The following is a 22,044-nucleotide window of genomic DNA, read 5'->3' on the forward strand; positions in this document are numbered from 1 at the left end:
CCATTGATGTGAAACACTTTTCCCATGTTCAAGGTGGCTGGCCTAGTCATTGGCATCCCTGTGGCAAAGAAATGTACCAATGTTATGCCTTTACAAATGGATTAATAAAGAGTCCGTTTTTTTTTTATTTCAGGCTGGGCACGGTGGCTCAGGCCTATAATCCCAGCACTTTGGGAGGCCAAGGCGAGAGGATCACTGAGGTCAGGAGTTTGAGACCAGCCTTGCCAACATGGTGAAACCCTGTCTCTACTAAAAATACAAAAATTAGCCTGGCGTGGTGGCACGCACCTGTAATCCCAGCTACCCAGGAGGTTGAGGCACGAGAATCTCTTGAACCCAGGAGGCGGAGGTTGCAGTGAGCCAGGATTGTGCCACTGCATTCCAGCCTGGGCGATAGAGTGAGACTCGGTCTTAAAAAAAAAAAGTCTGTTTTTTGGAATTAATTTTCCATAGATGGAAAGATGCAGCAGATGCGTGATGCTCTGGCTTCCATGGCCACAGATGGCCCGGAACAGTCACTAGCTAGTTTGTCCTCAAAAGAAGTGAGACCTGCAGAGAGTCAAAGTCATGAAACCTGGCCTGCAGGAGACCTCAGCAGCACCTGGGAGCCTCTCAAGTGCAGGGGTGGGGGACAGTCTGTGGCTATCCACTGCTGAATGTCCACTGCTAGGGCCTTGCCTTTACTAGAAGGTTCTATCGCTAAAAAGCAACAATCCCTCAAAGTGAGAGGAGGGAGAAGAAGGATATGAATTTCTGCGTGGCCAACCTGACAACATTTTCTGAAAGAGCTTGGGTCTGCCCAGTCTGAGGAAGGCAGTGAGGCCAGCATAGGACAAGACAACCACAGGATGAATTCCCAGAGCCAGGTTTTGAGCACATCCCCTGGGAGGGGCAGGCAATGCATGCTGGAATAATCCTGTGAGGCCATACTTGCTTACAGAGAGGAAGACTTTGCAGGTGGACGCGACTTTCTAATAGGGCATCAGGTTCTAAAAGTCTATTCCGCCCAGATAATTCATATGAATCTCAACCATGTGCATCAGGTAGGTGCCAGTTCTCACTCGATCCTGAGAAAGTTCCCTAACTTGTTTTTTTAAGAGTCAAATTTCTTATTTGGAGAACACAGTTGATTGTCTATACCTCACGGCATTGTGGTGAAGATAAAATGAGATTATATCTACCAAGCGCCTAGCAGAGCATGTAGGATGCAGTAGAAGCTCAATAAATGTTAGTGTGGCAGGTTGCTGGGTGAACGACTGTGAAATTTTGGTTGTTTAGTTCAGGGGTCTTTGTTTAAGTGCTTCTGGTAATCCTTGTTGGGTGGGGGCAAAAGAGTGGGTTTGTGGTTTATTAGGGAAAAATGAAAGGTATTTTCCTTCTTCCAAGAAAAGAGCCAGACTTTCCTGTTCAAGGTCTTGACCCCTGTTCCAGCCCCACTTATAGCCAAAAGTAGGAATGAAGATGGCCTTGTGGTTTTAAGGCTGATGCCCTGTCATGGCAAAAAGAGGCAGAATGGATGCCTTGTGTTGTGGAGACTTGAAAAGGGGTGGTGGCCTGAGGCTGTCATCTGTCTCCTGAGGACTGGAGAGAGCCAGCCTTCCCTTCGGCATGGCCTCTGAGGAGAGGTCAGCTGTTGCATACTGTGGGGCCTGCGCAGGCCCATTGGGGAGGGCGGGGGTGGCCTGGAGCCCTTCTCCTTGGCACTGCCCTGCCAGATGCAGAGGGGAGGCCCAGGAGTGAGTGCTGTGGGTGAGGCTGCAGAGCTGCCCAGGTGGCGTGCAACTTTCCTGCCAGATGTGGGGAGCTGCCCTGATCTGGGACCCCAGATCTGGACCACTGGAGGAACTTTTCAGGGCTGCATAACCTCAGCCCCCACCCAAGGTTCTTGTGGAATCCATAGGAGGAGTCCTCATGTGCCTGATTTTAAATACGTGCCAGTCTTAGTGGGTAGGAGAAGGAATCCGTTCAAAATAAACCAGAGGACAACACATTTGACGTGACTGGCCCCTTGGGAAGAACATGGATAACACTGGCCTAGGTCTTGGGATCTCAGCAAGTCAGTGCCAGACAAAACTGCCCAAGTGATTTTCATATTGTGGTTTTGATGTTCTTGATATAAAATGGGCAGAGGCCTGAGGAGTCACAAACTACACACACACACACACACACACACACACAACAGCAGCAGCAGCAGCAGCAGCAAGTAAGAAGTAGAACGAGCCAGGACTAAAGCCGAGTAAAATGCAAATATAAAATATACACACAGTGACACCAGGCAGCCATGAGGAGGCACACATCCAGGGATACATCTCAAACATACTGGTGAGGAGATGGGTATGGGAGCAAAAGGAATCATAAGCAAAAAAAAAAGCCAGAAGAGGGGTCACGTGCCCTGTCAGTGATGATAGTGTTCCGACGCTGGGAGGATGACAAGCACATTTCTGTGCAGAGGTGGCCCACAGAGGTGACAGCCAGGCAAAAATGGTGGGCAGAAGCCCCAGAGGGTCTGTCCAGATGCCATGAAACCTACAAGAAATGCCATGAGGCTGTGGGGAATTTGTTAGGCACATGGAGCGATTTCCAGGCCTGTGTCTGCCCTTCTGTCCATGTTGAGTTACCAGTGTTGATTCACACCCTGGCACCTGGATGGATTTGTATGGGTCGCCTGGCAATCGCGTAGGTTCCTGTAAATACAAACAGCCTAGGTCTGACAGGAATTTCCTTACTGCTTTCCTTCAGAATTGATATTAGAAGTAAATTGTTCTCTTTAAAGTGTTCAACCCTAACATGTCCCACTGGGAAAACTCTCTCTTTTTCTGTGGCCAAACACTATCAGGCTTTGTGAATTTTATAGAAGAACCAGAATTGAGGGCCAGACCTCACCCTGGGCAGCCCTGGCCATGTCTTTAAGTGATGGGGCTTGTCTGTGAATTGTCCTTGTTGGAAAGATGGAGGATAGCTTTAGTGCTGGCCACCATTGCTGGTGACACACAGCCTTATCCAAGGAAGTACAGTAAGAACTCAGTACTTGTGGCCATCAAAGAGATTCCAGTCTCTTTTTGGAGGAACTGGTTACATCTATTATGATCTAATCAGACAATGTAATATTTTGCCCCTACAAAAAATCCTGCTTTTGAGGCCTTCTTATTGACATTGGAAAATGTAAATGTTACATCTGCTGAAATAATATTTAGCGAGTGCCTTTGCCCAGAACATGAACTGATTAGGGCCAAGCTGAAGCACAAACAAGTCACATAAGAACCTGCTGGGAAGAACTCTGGCAGTAAAAACTGTTTTCCATACCATAGCTGACTGGTTTGCTTTTCAGACCTTGTGAGCCAGAGGAGATGTTCCCAGAATCACACAGTGCAGGAGGCTTGGTCCTGGAAAACTGTCAGGTGGTCAGCAGTGAGTGATGAACGATGTGATCACAGCGGCGTTTCCCAGCCAGGCCTCGTGCAGGGGCCACGCCTTCCTACCTCCTCATACACCCTGGTCCCAAAGTCATCTTGGAAGCACAGGCTCTGAACCCTTATCTAAGGATTAAAGAATAGCAGAAAAACCAGACATTTAGAGGTATTTAGACATTTAAAAGAGCCCATGAAATCCAGGCGGCCTGTGTGACCTTCATTTTCTCCTACGAGAGAGATGCAGGGACTTGGGTGCTGTGCTGTCCCCGAGGCCATGGGACAACCCCCCTACCCCGCAGGAGTAGGGGTGCTCTGTGTGTAGCTGCACTCAGTCTCTCCACCGCCTCCTGTTCCAGGACACCGTCATTCAATAGGGCTAAGATTTTGTTTTTAATGTTCATAAAGCCTCTTAATCCTGAGAACGGCTTGACTGTGCATTGAGTTCCTGAGAACAGGACTAAAATATCTATACAATATGAGTCCAATTATATTTATGGCTAAGCATCCAAATATACCTAGAAAAAAAAAGCTTAGAAGGAAATGGGCCAACATATTAACAGCTTCCCTCCCACCTTCCCCCGCACACAAATGTGATGGTTTTAAGGGAAGTTTAAATGTTTCCTTAAAAACAGCTTTATTGAGATATAATTGATACTGAACTTTGCTTTAAGCAAACAAAAAATGAACATTAAGATTTATTTTTTAAGATTTAGGGTATAAGAAAATGAAATAAAAGGCATCCAGATAGTAAAAGATGAAGAAAAACTGTATTTGCAGATGATATGATCTTATATATAGAAAATCCTAAGGAATCCATGAAAAAACTATTAGAACTAGTAACCAAGTTGCACAAAATTGCAGTATACAATGACAATTTATATACAAATCAATTGTATTTCTTTTTATTTTTATTTTTGAGATGAATCCTTGCTCTGTCACCCAGGCTGGAGTACAGTGGCATGATCTCCGCTCACTGCAAGCTCCGCCTCCCGGGTTCACGCCATTCTCCTGTCTCAGCCTCCCATGTAGCTGGGTCTACAGGCACCCGCCACCACACCCAGCTAATTTTTGTATTTTTAGTAGAGACAGGGTTTCACCATGTTGGTCAGGCTGGTCTTGAACTCCTGACCTCAGGTGATCCACCCGCCTCAGCCCCCCAAAGTGTTGGGATTACAGGTGTGAGCCACTGTGCCCAGCCAAATCAATTGTATTTCTATACACTGGCAATGAACAATCCAAAAATGAAATTAAGAAAACAATTCCATTTATTAATATAATAAAAAAGAATAAAATACTTAGGAAGTTAACAAAAGAAGTACAAAACTTATACTCTATAAACTACAAAACACTGTTGAAAAATGTTAGACAATGTAAAAAGATGGACAGACATCTCATGTTCATGGATCAGAAGACTGAATATTGTTAAGATGGCAATACTCCCCAAACTGATCTACAGATTTAACAGAATCCCTATCAGCACACACAACCACCCCCTGCCCCCCAGCTGGCTTCTTTGCAAAAATGGGCAAATTAATTCTAATATTCACATAGAAACTCAAAAGACCTAGAATAGCCAAAATGATACAGAAAAAGAAGAACAAAATTGGAGGACTCAAACTTCTGATTTCAAAACCTATAAATCTACAGTAATCAAGACAGTGTGGTACTGGCATTAAGATAGACATATAGATCAGTAGAATAGAACCAAGCATCCAGAAATTCTGACATTTACAGTCAACTGATGTCCAACAAAAGTGCCAAAATAATTCCGTCAGAGAAAGAAGAGTCTTTTCAACAAATGGTGCTGGGACTAGATATCCACATGCAAAAGAATGAACTTGGACTCCTAATTTACTAAAAATGGATCAAATACCTAAATTTGAGAGATAAAAAACTCTTAGAAGAAAACACAGGGGTGAATCTTCATTACCTTGAATTTGGCAATGGTTTGTGAGATATGACATCAAAAGTATGAACAACAAAATAAAAAAATAAATAGAAATTCATCAACATTAAAAATTCTGTGCTACAGAGGACACTATTCAGAAAGTGAAAGACAACACACACAATGGAAGAAAATATTTGCAAATCATATATTTGTTAAGGGACTTGTATTATAGAATATATAGAACTCTTAAAACTCAACAATAAGACAAATCCAATTAAAAAGTGGGCAAAGAATCTCAATAGACATTTGTCCAAATATACAACCACATGAAAAGAGGTTCAGCACAACCGTCAAAGAAATGCAAATAAAAACCACAATGAGATACTATTTTACATCCACTGTATTAGTCCATTTTCATGCTGCTGATAAAGACATACCTGAGACTGGACAATTTACAAAAGAAAGAGGTTTAATGGCTTACAGTCCACATGACTGGGGAGGCCTCACAATCATGGCAGAAGGCAAGGAGGAGCAAGTAACATCTTAGGTGGATGGCGGCAGGCAAAGAGAGAGACTGGGCAGGGAAACTCCCCCTTATAATACCACCAGATCTTGTGAGACTTATTTGCTATCACGAGAACAGCATGGGAAAGTCCTGCCCCCATGACTCAATTACCTCCCACCAGGTCCCTCCCACAACACATGAGAATTCAAGATGAGATGTGGGTGGGGACACAGCCAAACTATCCATAGTGGATAGTATCATCCACTATGATGACTTTCCTCAAAAAAGCAGATAACAAGTGTTAGTGAGAATGTGGAGGAAGCAAAAGTTCCACACGCTGCTGGTGGGAATGTAGAATGGTGGATCTACTTTGGAAAACAGTCTGGCAGTTCCTTCAAAAGGTAAACACAGGGTTATCATTTGACCCGGCAATTCCACTTGTTAAAAACAAACTGAGGGCCGGGGAATGGTGGCTCATGCCTGTAATCCCAGTACTTTGGGAGGCTAAGGCAGGAGGATTGCTTGAGTTCAAGAGTTTGAGACCAGTCTGGGTGACATGGCAAAACCCTGTCTCTACAAAAATACAAAAATTAACCGGACATGGTGGCACGCACCTGTGGTACCAGGTACTCCTCCCACCCAGGATGCTGAGGTGGGAGGACTGCTTGAGCCTGGGAGGCAGAGGCTGCAGTGAGCTGAGATCATGCCACTGTACTCCATCTTGGGTGACTGAGTGAAACCCTGTCTACATAAATAAATACTGAGGCACATGAAAATTTTTAATGAGTTTATTTGAGCATTCAGTGATTCATGAATTCAGCAGTACCAGACCACAAGCAGTTCAGTGAAGGCGTGCAAGAAGAAACTTTTATAAGGTGTTTGTGGAAGCAAGACAATGAAAATATTTGATTGGTTAAGGTGGAAAGTCCTTAGTTAGAGGTTAGTTGGTGGCTTCTGATTGGTTAAGCTTTAGTTTCATTTACTGTTTACATCGAATTGGGTTTTGGTTTGCTTACATAGGAACCCAATGTGCTGGAGCTGTCTCATTCTAATAGCCTCCCAATTAACTATTTTAACACATTCCTAGGTGTATACCCAAGAGAACTGAAAGCATGTGTTTACACATAAACTTGCCTGTGAATGTTTGTATCTGCATTATTCATAATAGCGTAAAGGTGGAAAGAACCTAGTGTCCATCAACTGATGGCTAAACAAAATGTAACATGTCAATACAATGGCATCTTATTTGTCATAAAAAGGAATGAAGCACTCATACATGCCACAGCATGGATGAAACTGAAAAACATTTTGCAAAATGAAAGAAGCCAGTCACAAAAGACCACATATTCTATGATTCCATATATAGGAAATGTCCAGAACAGACAAATCTATGAAGATGGAAAGAAGATTAGTGGTTGCCTAGGAGGCGGCGTGAGGAGATTGGGGAGTGATAGCTAACGAATACAAAGTTTCTTTGGGGGATTATAAAAATTTACTAAAATTGATTGTGGTGACGGTCACACAATTCTGTAAATGTACTAAAAACCATTGAATTGCACACTTAAAATTGAATTGTAAAGTATGTGATATCTCAATAAAACTGTTATAAAAAAATTTAGGTGCTAATTAGTTTGGAAGAGTCATTACTTTAAAATAATTCACAACACTATTTCCTTAACTATCAAACTTAAAAAGTGCATTTAAAACTATGGTTCAATTCCAAGGAGGTATAAGATCTCTATGAGGAAAACAAAAACACTGCTGAAAGAAATCATAGATGACACAAACAAAGGTAAACACATTCCATGCTCATGATGGGAAGAATCAACATTGTGAAAATGACCATACTGCCCAAAGAAATCTACAGATTAAATGCAATTCCATCAAAATACCATCATCATTATTCACAGAACTAGAAAAAAAATCCTAAAATGCATATGGCACCAAAAAAGAGCCCACATAGCCAAAGCAATACAAAGCAGAAAGAACAAACCTGGAGGCATCACACTACCTGACTTCAAATTGTACTACAATTGGTGGCTCACGCCTGTAATCCTACCACTTTGGGAGGCCAAGGTGGGTGGATCACTTGAGGTCAGGAGTTCAAGACCAACCTGGTCAATATGATGAAACCCCATCTCTACTAAAAATACAAAAATTAGCTGGGCATGGTGGCATGCTCCTGTAATCCCAGCTACTTGGGAGCCTGAGGCAGGAGAATCGCTTGAACCCAGAAGGTGGAGGTTGTAGTGAGCCGAGATTGCACCACTGCACTCTAGCCTGGGCAACAGAGTGAGACTCCATCTCAAAAGCAAACAAACAAACAAACTAACTAACTAACTCATTCCACTTCTGGTCTGCTTTATGCTTCTCCTGGGACATTGACAGGAAGTTGCCAAGTCTAAGTAAACAATGAACCAAATATGTTTGTACAGACATGTAGGGAAGAGGTGAACCACAGGGCTGGGCCTGCCTTGGGAGTCCAACACAACGAATTCATGGCTCATGAGTGTTCTGTAAGCAAGAAATAGATCAGCCATGGTCCAGAACTGTAGCATGGGAAGACAATCCATTCAGATTTATGAATAATCACTGTTCACTGGCTTATCATCACATCCACTCTAGAACACAGGACTCCTCAGGGATGTAGTTTAAGTTCCCTACAATTGGGGTCAAAGGTCACTCCTTTACAATGGGGAGACTTCTATTCCCCATTCATCCAACCTGAGTGGGTTTTACTTGTTTGTATTTTTAGAAAAAGAAGCAAAACTGTATATTCCTCCTTAAATTTAATCTTAAATTTCTTTATGCCCAGCTTCTTGGCAGATACTTCTTCATGAGACTGTTTTAGATATTCGCATATATCACACACTTACATACACATATCTGACATTCCATTCACAGTGTGACATTTTCCCTCAGTGCCTTTCCTGGGCACTGATGAATTCACCATTGCACTTAAGGGAGTAGATAAAATTCTGAATCCCGGATTGGCCTGAATTCACATTAAGACAGCCATGATAAGTCTGTGAGCACAATGAATGTCTTCCGCATCTTAGAATTCCGGAGACCTGGATTCTTATAATAGACTCCCTCCCCCACTACCATTTACCAGCAACCAGACTCAGGGTCTTCAGCTAGAATGAGGGCTGATCACACCTGCGCAGCCATCCTCGCCGATCTGGGGAGGTCATGAATATGAAAGTGCTTTGTGAGCTGCACAGGCAGACTTGGGTTTGAAGTTTGTTTCCATCTTTTTTTTTTTTTTGAGACAGAGTTTTGCTCTTGTCACCCAGGCTGGAGTGCAGTGGCGCGATCTTGGCTCACTGCAACCTCTGCCTCCCAGGTTGAAGCAATTCTCCTGCCTCAGCCTCCCGAGTAGCTGGGATTACAAGCGCCTGCCACCATGCCCGGCTAATTTTTGTATTTTTAGTACAGACAGGGTTTCGCCATGTTGGCCAGGCTGGTCTCGAACTCCTGACCTCAGGTGATCCACCTGCTTTGGCCTCCCAAAGTGCTGGGATTACAGGCGTGAGCCACTGTGCCCAGCTGTTTCCACCATTTATTGATGAGGGGACCTTGGAAATTTTACTTCGCCTCTTTGATCCTTAGATCTTTTATCTGTAAAGATGGACACTAGTATCTGCCCACAGATGAGCTATATAGATTAAATGGGATCAATGTATTTAAACAGCATGAGGTAAGTGCTCAATAAATGGTAGTTATTGTTATTGCTATTACCCTGGCGTTTATAGCAGTTCCATCAATACTATCACCAGTTTTGTCAGCCTCATCCATATGCTTGGAACAACAAAAAAGATATTTTTGGAGTAGAGGATGAGAAAGTTTGGAAAATGCGGAGAAGGATGCATCATGGGTACGGGGAAAGTTAGGAGGAAATGACCTTTCTGAAGTGAAGGGCTGTGGAGAGTGGAAAACTGGGGCCAAGAAGTCAGGAGGAGCCAGACAGTGAATGCCTCGGAAAGCTGGATTAAGACCTTTGATCTTAGTCCTGAAAGCGTCAGCCTCTGTGACTGGTTTTAGTGCTGGCCAGAATGACTGGAGCCCTCTCTGGTGACCCAGACCCTGGAACCAGGTCCTCACAGCAGCAGAGCTTCTGAGCAAATAAGGCAGTGGGCAGGGCCCACGGTAGAGAGAGGTCCCAGTTGGGTCTCCTCACTTTGCCAAGGGCTCTCACGGTTAGCCCCAGGGGTCAGTGGCTCCCTGTGGCCATAGCACTAGCTGGACTCACTTGGGCATCAGGCCCTCAGGCATGGCCTAATACCCTGACTATGCTTTTATTTTTCAATCTTTTTTTTTAAGTAATAAATGATTAGTGTGGAAAATCCAGAAAATTCTCCAAATGGCAAAAAAGAAAATAAAAACAGCAATTTCATATTTTTATTCTAACTACTGACTTTTTGCATCTACACAGTTTTAAAAAATAGTTTTGTAATACACTTTTTTCATTATGATAGAGCGTAAACATTTTCTCAAGCCTTAAATATTCCTATTCAATCGCACTCTAATCGATCACATAGGCTAAATGAGTTAATATATGTATAGCTCTTAAATCAATGAGTGGCATATGGTAAGCACTCAGTATATCTTAGCAATGATTATACTAGGGATATATATTTAAACCACATGTATAATTAAATCAGCCCTTTATTATTAGACTTGAGGATGGTTTTCACTTTTTCATTTATATTGTAATGCTCCAGTGCGCATCTGTGTGAACAAATGTGTACTCAACGTCTCTCATGACTTCCTCAGGATGTATTCCTAGTACAATGGCTGGGCCACAGAATATGCAATTTTTTTGATTATCAGTACAGGTTCCTAAGTACCGTTACCATTTATATGTGCTCTCAGATATTTTTTTAAAAAATTTTTCTCTCCTGATGAGGCTGGGTTTGGAATTGGTTTCCCTCCTGAGAGAGAGGAGTTCTGCAGCTGAAAAAAACAAAAAAAAAATGACTGCTCCATTTTATGACAGCAGCTGCAAGGTGTGACCCCAGAGGCTTAAAGAAAAGCTGAGAACAGCTCTGCCATGTAACCAGTTATGAGGTTTTGGGTAAGGTAACTAACTTTTCTACATCTCAATTTCTTGACCTGTAGAATGGTTTTAACAACACCTGCAACCCTTAAAGTTGATGAGATGATTAAATGAGAATTCTAAATCTCTTCCAACGGTGGTCAGCACACAGGGTTCCTACATGAGAGTACACATTAGTAGACACAGAAGCTGCACGATCACAGTACAGTAGCATGCCAGCAATAGCTGTACCAGCCAGAACTGAAAAGCCCAGCCACAACCCTTACCACTGCCTCCTCTAACGGCTCTAGCCAAATGGAGACAATATCGGTGTGCTTTGGGCTGGCCCTTCCCCCCGACCCCAGCAATCTGGACAAGAATACGAGCCTTCGTCTCTCCCCCACCTCTTCTGCTGGCCACAGTGGGAGACATCAAAAACCTCACAAGTTTACCCCTCCCCACTGGCCATGGAAGTGTCAGAGACCCAAGCCTGGGCGGCCTGAGGCCTACCTCACCCTTGGGAAGCCAGGAAGCGGTCCTGATCTGCCGGCAGTGGGCCTGATCTGCCAAAAGTGAGCCTAATCCATCAGAAGCCAGCACTATATTGTATTCCGGAAATGAGGTGATTCTCCAGAAAGAGGCCTGATCTACCAAAAGTGAGCCTAATCCATCAGAAGCCAGCACAATACTGTATTCCGGAAATGAGGTGATTCTCCAGAAAGAGGCCTGACCTGCCAGAAGTGGGCCTAACCCACCGGAAGTAAGCTTGATCCTGTCGGAAGCTGACTTGGCCAGCCAGAAGTGAGGATGAAGCTTAGTTGGCAAGGTTGGGATGAGAGGGCCTAATCCTTCTCAGGGGCCTTCTGCTTTCTGCCAGATGCAGTGCAGTTTCTTACCTTTTTTTTTTTTGAAGATAGTTTTTTTTTCCTGAGATGGAGTTTCACTCTTGTTGCCCAGGCTGGAGTGCAATGGTGTGATCTTAGCTCACTGCAACCTCTGCCTCCGGAGTTCAAGTGATTCTCCTTCCTCAGCCTCCCAAGTAGCTGGGATTACAGGTGTGTACCACCATGCCTGGCTAATTTTTTTTATTTTTAGTAGAGACAGGGTTTTGCCATGTTGGCCAGACTGGTCTTGAACTCCTGACCTCAGGTGATCTGCCCACCTTGGCCTCCCAAAGCACTGGGAACACAGGCGTGAGCCACCGTGCCAGGCTGAAAATAGTTACTTTTAATAGTAATGTTATTCATGTTAGCATATAATGGGTTTGTTGTTATTTTTATAATAAATGAATTAATGCATTTCTTTAAATTCTCAATTTTAATTTATAATATGGTAAATACAGATAGATTTAACCCGTGTAAATAAAATTTATTTGGGGTCTTCTGATTTATTAGAGTATAAATGGATACTGAGACCAAAAGTTATGTACTGTTCTAATACATAAGACATGTGCCTCAACTTATTTAGATCTTCAGTAGTTTCAACAAATGTTTATAATTGTCACCCTACAAATCTTGCACATCTTTGATTATATTTATTGCTAGATAGTTACATATTTTGATGCTATTGTAAATGCTATATTTAAAGTTACATTTTTAAAATTGTTGTAGGTATGTAGAAATACCATTTTTTTCCTGTTTTGCGTACAGTGACCTTGCTAAATACTCTTGTTCATTTTAATAAATATAGTGCTTTGGGTATTTTTAATAGGTAAACTAGGAATAAAAGGGAATCTTCTTTACCTGATAAAGGATATCTGCAAATATAAAATTAAGCAAAAATTATACATAATGATGAAATGATAAAAATAATTCCCTTTAATATCAGAAAGAAGACAAGAGTGCTTTCTATTCCCTACTTCTATTCAACATTGCAACTGGAAGTTCTAGCCAGTGCAGTGAGGCAAAGAGGGAAAGAAAGGTACAATGATTGGAAAATGAAATAGGGGGCATATGGCTGTCAGATAAGTGGCAGATGTCCCTACTGTACTTTGCTGTAGTTTTTTTGTTTTTTCAGACACCTTATCAAGTCGAAGAGGTTTTCTTCTAATTCTAGTTACTAAAAGTTTTTTGATCTATTTTAGAATTAATTCATGTGTCCTTGGCATTACCACTGATGTGGTTTGGGCTGTGTCCCCACCTACATCTCATCTTGTAGTTCCCATAATTCCCACATGTTTTGGGAGGGACCCAGTGGGAGGTAACTGAATTATGGGGGCGGCTACCCCCATGCTGTTCTTGTGATAGTGAGTGAGTTCTCATGAGATGTGATGGTTTTAAAAGGGGCTTCCCCCTTTTCTCGTCTTTCATTCTCTCTCTTGCCACCCTTTGAAGAGGTGCCTTCCGCCATGATTGTAAGTTTCGTGGCTGGGCCGGTGGCTCACGCCTGTAATCCCAGCACTTTGGGAGGCCGAGGCAGGCGGATCACTTGAGGTCAGGAGCTGGAGACCAGCCTGGCCAGCATGGTGAAACTCCATCTCTACTAAAAATACAAAAAAAGATGAGCCACGTGTGGTAGTACATGCCTGCAGTCCCAGCTACTGAGGAGGCTGAGGCAGGAGAATCGTTTGAACCCAGGAGGTGGAGGCTGCAGTGAGTCGAATTGCGCCACTGCACTCCAGCCTAGGCAACAGAGCGAAACTGCCATCTCAAAAAAAAAAAAAAAAAAGTAACTTTCCTAAGGCCTCCCCAGCCATGCAGAATTTTGAGTCAATTAAACCTCTTTTCTTTATAAATTACCCAGTCTTGGTATTTCTTCATAGCAGCATGAGAATGGACTAATACAACCACAGATGCAGACTCTCTTAAAACTTTTTATTCCTAAACAATTTCAAATATACAGGAGAATTATTGAATAAATAATACAAAGAACTTTGGTATATCCTTCCCTGAGATTCACCAATTGGTAACATTTTACTACATTTGCATCTCTCTGTCTAGATATCTACACAGACATCATTATTGTTCTAAAATAATTTGACAGTAAATTGTAGACATTATGCTCCTTTGCCCCCAAATACTTCAGTCTGTATTTCCCAAGAGCAAGGATATTCTCTTTACTAACCACAATGTAGTCATCAATATCAAGAAACTTAACACTGATATAATACTGTTATCTATAGTCCATTTTCCACTTTTGTCAATTTCCCTAATAATGTCCTTGATAGTAATTTTCTCCTGATCCTAAGATCCAATCTAACATCATACATTGCATTTGGTTGTCATATCACTAGTTTTCTTCAGTGTGGAATACTATGAGTTTTAATCATGAGTAAATGTTGAAACTTAATAAATGTGTTTTTCTGCATCTATTAAAACGATAACATAATTTTTGCCTCTAATTTGTTAATGTGAATTACCTTAATTGATTTTTCTAAAGTTAAATGAACTTTGCATTTCTTGGATTGATCCCAACTTAATCATTATGTATTAATGTTTTAAAATATTACTGGACTTACCTTTCTAAACTTGGTTCAGAATTTTTGCATCTACTGATAATTTCATAGTGGGATTGGCCGTAATTTACTTTCTCGTTATTTTTCAGGTTTTGGTGTCTGATTTATATTCATTTCATAAAAATGAATAGAGTGTGTACTATCTTTTGTACTCTTAAATCATTTCTGTAAGATTATATGTTTCTTTACCTGGCTAGTAAACCAGGTAGATTGTTTGTGGAACTATTTTAAGCTGGTGATTCAATTTATTTATTTTATGTAATAATAATAACTTCTTGTTTTTATTTAATTTTTATAGGGGAAAAGCTCAAACATGTTCAAAATAGAGAGAATAATATAATGAACCCATGTGCTCATTAGTCATCTTCATCAATGACCAACACATGGCCCATTAAATTTTGTCTTTAACCTCATATACTTCCTCCTATTTTTACTGGATTATTTTAAAGCAAATCTAAGTTAGTGTATCATTTCATTTAAAAAATATTTTGGTAGGTTTATCATTTTTAATTAACAAATTTAAATTTTCATTTTGAAGTAAACTTAGCCTTTGAAAAAGTTGCAAAAGTAGTGTGACAATTTTCTGTGTAACTTTTACCCAGCTACCCAAGATGTCAACATCTTACGTAACCATAGTACATTAATGAAAAACAGAAAATTAACATTCTTATAATACTATTAACTACTCTATAGACCTTATTCAGATGTCACCAACTGTCCAACGGATGTTCTTTTCAATTCCGGGATCCATTTTAGGATTCTACATTTAGTTGCATTTAGTTGCCATTTGTCTTTAGTGTCCTGAAAGCTGGTACAGTTCCTCAGTCTTTTCTTGTCTTCCATGACTAGGCCCATTTGAAGAGTATGGCCAGTTATTTTGTAGAATCTCCCTCAATCTGGATTTGTCTGATGTTCCCTCATTATTAGATTGAGGTTATGCATTTTTGGCAAGAATACTACAGAAATAATGTTGTGCCCTTCTCAGGGCAGCATATCAGCAGGCACAAGTTATCACTATGTCTCATTACTACCAATGTGAATGCTGATCAGTTGGTTAGAGTGGTATGGTAGGCAGAATAATATCCCCAAAGATGTCCATATCCTTATCCCCAGAACCTGTGAATATGCTACTTTACATGGCAAAAGGGATCCTGCAGACGTGATTAAGTTAAAGATCTTGAAATGGGGAGTGGTATAGGCAATGTTCGTGTCCCTCCCCCCTCCTCCCCCTGACAAATTCATCTGTTGAAATCTTAACCCTCAGTATGATGGTATTAGGAGGTGGAGGCTTTGGAATGTTATTAGGTCATGAGGACAGAACTCTTGTAAATGGGATTGGTGCTCTTATAAAAGAGACCCCAGAGAGCTGTCTTGCCACTCCACCATGTAAGAACACAGCCAGAGGAGAGCTGCCTGTGAACCAAGAAGCAGGCCCTCACCAGACACTGAGTCTGCCAGCACCTGGATCTTGGACTTCCAGCCTCCAGAAGTGTGAGAAAGAAATTTCTGTGGTTGATAAGCCACCCAGCCTGTAGGACTTTGCTATAGTAGCCCAAACAGACTAAAATTGGGAGATTATCCTGGATTATCCAGGCAGCCCCAACATATTCAGGAGAGTTCTTATAAGTGAAAAGGGAGGCAGGTGAGTCTGAGTCAGAGAAGGAGGTGTGATGATGGAAGCAGAGGTCAAAGTGATGCGGGGCCATAAGCCAAGGAATGCGGTCAGCCTCTAAAAGCCGCAAAAGGTAGGAACCAGATTCTCCCTGGGTATTCCACAAGGAATGCAGCCTGGCTGACACCTTGCTTTTAGTCCAGAGAGACTCATTTTTGGCTTTTGACCTCCAGAACTGCAAGACACTACATTTGTGTTGTTTTAAGCCACTAAGATTCTTCTGGTAATTTGATACCACAGCAATAGGATACTAATACAAGTAGTGACTGTAGATTTCTCTGTAAAATTATTTTTCTTTGCAATTGTGGGAAGATATTATGAGACCATGTACATATCCCATTTCTTTTTATTTTTATTCACTGAATTTAGAATCTACTAATGATTGTTGCCTGCAGCAACTATTATTATGGTGTTTGCCACATGGTAATTTTCTATTTCCCTCAATCCTTCTGTCTTTATTAATTGGGATTCTACTGCAGTATCTCAAGGACTCAGTTCTTTTTTTTTAAAAAAAAAACACAATACTCTTGTTATAGCTAAAAATTAACAGTAACTCCCCAATAACCTCAAATATCCAGTTGGTGTTCAAATTCCCCCAGATTGTTCTGATAAGATTTTTTAATTGTAGATTTGTCTTAAACAGGTACTACACAGACAGGGTTGGCACACTGCATTTGATTGATATGTCTCCTAATTCTTCCAATCAAAAGGTTCCCTCTTTTTATTTCCCTTGTCAACATTATCTATTGAAGAATCATGATACGCTCTAGAGAACTTCTCACATTCTGGATTTTTCTGATGGTATCCTGTAACTTGTTCCTGGTTCCCTCGTATTTTCTGTAATTTGGTAATTCAGTTTAGGATCTTGATCAGATTCCAGTTCAATTTTTTGGCAAAAACTCTGTGTAATTAGTATTGTATACTCACAATTGTACATGCCAGGTGTGTATAATTGTCTAATTGTTGCTCTTTTGTGATATGCAGTTTGACTGGGGGTTCAGGTGTTGCCAGCCTGATCCTCTATTATAAAATTCTGCCATCAACTTTTGCCAAATGGTTTCAGGAGCCAGTGATACTCCTTGACTCAATCATTTTCCAAAATAGTAATTCTATTTGTTTCTTTATTTGTATTTTTAGAGAAAGAATATATGTATTGGTTAGTGAAATCAGTCAGAAAACTAATAAAGGCTTACGCAAATAAAGGATGATTTTTCTCACTTAAGAAGGTTGGAGGTAGGCAGTGCAGGGTTGGGGCAGGGATTTGATGTGAAAGGAGTGAAGGACATGCCATCCCCAAATACGCTCAATTGGCATATTGATTATTTTGAGTTGAAAACATTGAGAAATTGTAGTTTCAGAAAGGACAAGCTGACCTATCTCTTCCTGCATGTAGCAAGCTATAAAGATTCCTCTGGGAGGAGTACCCTCTCCATACCAGGGTGAGGAAATAGCCCTTATCACCAGAGACTTGGAATTGAATGCTACGATGAACCTGAATAAACATACCTAACAAAGCAACCTTTATCTTCCACCTATTGTATACTCCCTCACATATATCTACTAGTGACTTCCCTAGACAATTTTGCTGCCCTGGCCACATTTTCTTTGTTCTGTCATTTCTTCTAAAATTTATTGCTCTTTTTCTAAAAAGTATGAAAGCATCTGGCTTTGGCCAGTTCTTCAGGCTTCACTCTCTTGTGAAGTCCCCATAGACATGTAGTAAAACTAATAAACTTTGTATACTTTTCTCTTGTTAATATGCCTGATGTCAATATGGTTTCTAGATCCAGGTAAAGAACTCATTAATAGCTAAAAGGAGGATTGGAGGTGCTCTCTAGCTCTCCTACAATGTCATCAAAACCCTGTGTATCCTTCATGCTTTCTGCTTCACAGTCACAAAATGGCTGCATAGTTCCCGGCATCACATACTCAAGACAAGAAGAAAGATGTAGAGGTGGCCTGGGTTGCTTTCATTCTTGTTATTAGGAACATAAAAGTTTTTCTTGAAGTTATTCATAGCTGCAAGAAAGACTGTGAAAGTGAGTTCTTAGATTTGTCTTTATAAAGGAAAGTAACAAATGTGAAGGGGCTTGGGAATGGATGGGAGTGAGTGAAACAATGTCACAACACTGGAGTCACTGTAGGAAGATTCACGAGAACTAACCTCAGGAGTACAGACTTTCTTCTGCAGAATATGAAGAACCATTAAAGATTTTGGTCCAGGGACCAACATATCCAACATGAGGTTGTAGAGACTGAACCCAGCAGGGCTGAGTTCAGCCAGGTGGACTGTGGCAGTGGGGCCTCAAGGAAAGGGCTCAGTCAAGAGGTGACTGGAGCTGTCCACCAGGGCAATTTACACAAGGAATTTGTGCCTTGTGACTATTAAAAATTATTATTTCCATTTGTTTTGTAAACAGGAGAGATGACAAGCTCTAAAGCCCAGAATTTCTTTCTTGTTTTATTTAAAATCTATTAAGGAATTAAGAATAGCAATATAGTTTGGATATTATTCCCCTGCAAATCTCATGTTGAAATTTGATCCCTTAGAAGGGGGAATTAAAGCGAGGTGTTTGGGTCATGGGGGCCATGATCCGCCCATCTTGGCCTCCCAAAGTGGTGCCATTCTTGAGGGATTGAGTGAACTCTCACTCTCAGTTGCCTCAAGATCTGGTTGTTAAAGAGTCTGGCACCTCCCTCCTCCCTGTCTTTCCTCCTCTCTTGTCACATGATGCCATCTCTTATTCCCTTTCTGCCATGAGTGGAAGCTTCCAGAGGCCCTCACCAGAAGCAGATGCTGGTGCTATGCTTCCTGTAAAGCCTGGCAGAACTGTATTGCCCAGCCTCAGGTATTCCTTTACAACAATGCAAAATGGACTAAGACAAATAGTGTATACTGCTGCACAACAATGTAAATGCACCTAATATCACTGAGCTGTACACTTAAAAGTGGTTAAGATGGTAAATTTTGGCCAGGCACGGTGGCTCATGCCCGTAATCCCACACTTTGGAAGGCTGAGGCGGGAGGATCACTTGAGGCTAGGAGTTCAAGACTAGCCTGGCCAACATAGTGAAACCCCCATCTGTACTAAAAATACAAAAATTAGCCAGGCATGGGGACACATGCCTGTAATCTCAGCTACTCGGAAGGCTGAGGCATGAGAATTGCTTGAACCTGGGAGGTGGAGGTTGTAGTGAGCTGAGCTCACACCATTGCACTTCAGTCCGGGCAACAGAGTAAGACTTCGTCTCAAAAAAAAAAAAAAAGACGGTAAATTTTATGTTATGTATATTTTACCACAATTAAAAATTTTGTTTTTAAATATATTGGGGAGAAAATGCTCAGAGAATAAATAATTCATCAGTAAATAAGGGATCAGGGTAGCAGGAAAGAAAAGAGGTACAGTATCTGACAGGGGCCACATTTAGCCCCCTTTTGGGACAAGAGGAAATGAGGAAGAGAGGGCATAGAAAGAGCACTGGCCTTGCAGTTACTTGGATTTAAAGCATGGTTCTGAATTTGAACTATTCTGTAACCTTCATAAGCTTCAGTAACACTTTCTGTACAATTGGGATAATAGTACCACTTTCTGCCTATCATAGGGAGGATGTAAGGAATCAAACCAGACAGTGAAATCAAATAAGTAATACACTCTGAGTATACCCATTTTGTAAACTTTACCTCTCCACATTCCAAACAGGTTCAATTTGCTGCCAAGTCAAGCTGCTGCTATGAACCAGCCAGCTCTGACCTACCCATTGAATTTCATCTCAAGACACAGAACATTTGTTATCAAACCATAGAGTGAGGAGGTAGACCAGGGAGGAAGCAGCATCTGTATAGCACGTTTCCTTTCTCCTCCCACTTGCGGGCACTTGGGAAAGCAATCTGAGCGTTCCAAAAGGTCACACACTGTCTAGGCCATGTCAGTGGTGGCTATTCCTCGCTGCAGTTGGTAAATTGATATTTAATAGATTTAATAGTTTTTCATTACTTTTAAGAGTCTGATAATGGGAACATTAAATAAATGTAACATATATAAATATAAATACAAAAGAATTGTGTGCCTCTTTTGCATGTGGAATTTAAGAACAAGAGCTTCATCACTGCTGGGTCTGATATCAACATTGCCTGCTTAAAACATAGCAGTGGCTTACAAGGATCTTGATACTACACAGGATGGATGGCTTTTGGTAACATGGAAAGTGGTCATCCTGTTTATGGATGGCTATTTTTCTGCCCTCCTTTCATCCCCTTTTCTCAGACAGTTCTATTGGTGAACATATTCACCAAAGTAGAGGAAGGGAGAGAAGATGAAAAATCATGTAGATGTTACAAGTGCTGTCTCCAGCAAGGAATAGATAAGAGGATTGAGATCATTGCACACCATCTACAAATGTCAAAGATTTGTATTATTCAGATCCCCATTATGGCAGAAAACTGCTGAGTTATCTCCTTCCCTAGTCTTTATCTAGAAGGATGGTGTTTCTCACTGTATGTACTTGGGACTGCTAATGGCCCATGTGGATGAGCCAGGAGTTAGTCTGTTACAGTATTAATGATTATGACTTAGTTTCTTGGCTTGAATAGATAATTCATTCATCATTGCTTGACTGTACAAGACCAGTCCTTCATCACTGGGTGCACACACAAGTAGCTGTTCCACGGTGTTCCCAGGAGGCTTAAAGACCCCTGATTCCATATTTTGCCTTCAGATATCTGGGTTGGGGCCTAGTTTTCATGACTGGTTTAGACTTTCTGCAACTAAAGAGCTTAATCTTTGGTTCTTGGACCTCTGTGGATTTTGGTGGCCTCCAAAAGAGGAGTTGTGAAGGTTTCTCTAACAACCCTGACTCCACGGGTTCCTTACAGACTCAGCCAAGTTTCCATCTGCCCCATCTCCCCCAGCAGCCAGTGGGAGAGGGTCTGACACCTGTGTGTTTATGAGAAAGTGGCATCATCCCGGTGCCTCACGGAGAGCTATGCCAGGCAGCTCCTCATTGCAAAGATGTGGTGTTTTTAACTAATATGGTGTAACCTAGATATCAACCGGGGTCTCAGGACCTTTTCAGAGTTAGATAAGATTGATTCAAACATTTTCCCATTGATTGTAGAAGTACAGAGCTGTGGCAAGATTTATCTGAATTCCTGGAGGTTTTTTAGTATCAGCCCTTCTCTAAATTAGTTTCTTTGCCAAGTTTTGTTCTCCTCTCTGCATCTGGCAGCTGTTCTTCATTTCTGCTGTTCCTTTGATCCAACCCAGGGTCACAGAGCTTTCTTCTGCTTTGCTACTGCGGTGGGTGGCAGCGGAGACAGAGGGAGACTCTGAGCCCTCCCATTAAAGCCCCTCTTCCAAAGCCTTGAGACGCAGAGTAGGCTTCCAAGCACCCAGTGGGAGGGACTCAGCACACAGAGAGCGCTGCTGAAAGTCCTTTTCAAAAGCCCTACCTGTCCTTGCCATCAGCCTTTTCACTCCTGATTCTGATGAGGAGTTTAAGGGTTATGAAACCAATATTTGGGTATCTTATTTGCATAGTTGCCTCTCAGACTGCCCCCCCCCCACCACCACATTGGAATATCATAATTAGTGTGTCTTATTCAGGTATGGGGTGGTTTTAGGGCCCGCACCTCACAGTCGTTACCGCCTCCAAGTCCTGGCTTGAACCTCAAGTTGATCTTCTTCTCTTTGCAAACCAGCTGAATGACTGCAGTTTGGAAGACAGAACTTGCTGGGGGGAAAGAAAAGCTTGACTATGTGCTGTTAAACACCCTGCTTAGAGGACATTCGTTTGTTGAGTTCCAAATAATTCAGCAAAGAAAAACAATCTCACTGTTTCAAAAATGTAGTTTCATTGTTGTAAAATGAATTATTTGATTAATGGCAGTATTTTAGAATTTTTAAAATGTCTTAATTACTTACTATTTTGAACTGAAATATTATTATCAAAAGATTTTGTCCCACTTAAGAGGCAATGGCTTGTCTCCTAAGGGTTGTGCAGAGGCACCAGTGGGATGTTAATAACCCATGGTCATTTATATCTTTATTATTATTTATGATTACAACTGTAATTCCGGG

The sequence above is a fragment of the Pan troglodytes genome, chromosome 6 (assembly GCF_028858775.2).
Source record: "Pan troglodytes isolate AG18354 chromosome 6, NHGRI_mPanTro3-v2.0_pri, whole genome shotgun sequence".
Taxonomy (NCBI): Eukaryota; Metazoa; Chordata; class Mammalia; order Primates; family Hominidae; genus Pan; species Pan troglodytes.